Below are 1,376 nucleotides of genomic sequence, written 5' to 3' on the forward strand. Positions count from 1 at the left end.
ACTGGCCCGATATCATCCTCCTCCACCTTCGCGAAGCAGCTGCTCTGCTCGTCGATACGACGCGATACACAAAACTAGTTCCTTCATTCATGACTCCATTCATTTTTCCTGGCGATAGTGATTGGGAGTGAGTGAGGGGCGAGTATGGAACGGGTCCGAGAAGCCTTATTCTCGGCGAGGCGTAGTACGTATACACCAGGCGGTGGGAAGCGGCACTGCGGGAATAGGATGTCGTGTCGCGGGTCGCGGGTTCGACTCTCGCGTCAGTCTCGTGTTTCGCTCGTCCTCGTCCGTTCCGGCCGGGGCGCCGCCCGCGCCGCCACCTGCAGCGCTGGAGCGGAGTGGAGCGGAGTGGAGCGTTGCGGGCCGCGAGTGCGACAGAGAGGCCAGAGGCACTCGCTGTCGCCGTCTCTCTCCCTCCCCGCCCGCGCCCTCGCCCGCTGCCTGGGACCTGACCGGCCGTACTGATTCTAATCAGCGCAATTAGCTTGCCCGCCCCTCTCCCCCCATCCTCTCCGCTCCCCCCCCCCCTGCTCCTCTCCCTTCTCCCTGTCATCGTCATCATCACTGCTGCCCTCTCCTTGTTCTCCTTGTCCCTCCCGTTTTCTCCTTTTCGCGGCAGGAAGCGTTTTGGTGGTTTATCGCACCGCACGGTGCATGCGGCGGGATACGCTCTGAATGTGTTCGCGGCGTGGTGCGGCGTGGCTGGAGTCCAAAAGGCGAATCTCCTCCTCCCCCTTCCGCAGCCTCCCTGCTGGTCCTATGGTCTGCTGCTCTTCAGTGACCCCAGAGAGACCCGGGCCAGCAGCTGAGAATGACACTTTCCCCGACGAGCAGTCAAGGTGGCGTCAGCCAGCAACAATAAAAAAATGCAAGAAAACCAAAGGAAACTTTAGAGCCACCTGGTCGCCTAGTAGAAGTCACCGTAGGTTTAATTTGACGGCGATATGTGGGAGGGGAGGCGACAATAAATGTTTGAAATCCTAAAACTTGGCAGCCTCATCTGATTTCTTTGTTGAACCTCATATCTGTCGTCATTCAGTAAACAATCCGCTGCTTGTCGACTACCACCCTAATGTTAGTGTGGCGTTTTAGCTGAAGGAAACTTCACTAATAAATGCAACCAAAATCGTTTTACACATGAATTGTACAAACATTTGAAAAAAGCAAGCGTGCGTTGTATGGTTTTAGGAGGACTCTGGCTGCATCGGCGGAGTGAATATCCACCCCCCCCCACCTCCTCCCCACACCCCGCCACGCCCGGCCGAGAAGCGAGCGAGTAGTAGTGGAAGTTAACAAATCTCTCAGATTGGTGTTCCGGGCGTTCTGCTTGGGAGAGCTGGTGCCGTCTGGCCCGACCGCGCGCAACCCCCCCC

The sequence above is a fragment of the Frankliniella occidentalis genome, unplaced genomic scaffold (genome assembly GCF_000697945.3).
Source record: "Frankliniella occidentalis isolate FOCC.00 unplaced genomic scaffold, Focc_3.1 Scaffold19, whole genome shotgun sequence".
Taxonomy (NCBI): domain Eukaryota; kingdom Metazoa; phylum Arthropoda; class Insecta; order Thysanoptera; family Thripidae; genus Frankliniella; species Frankliniella occidentalis.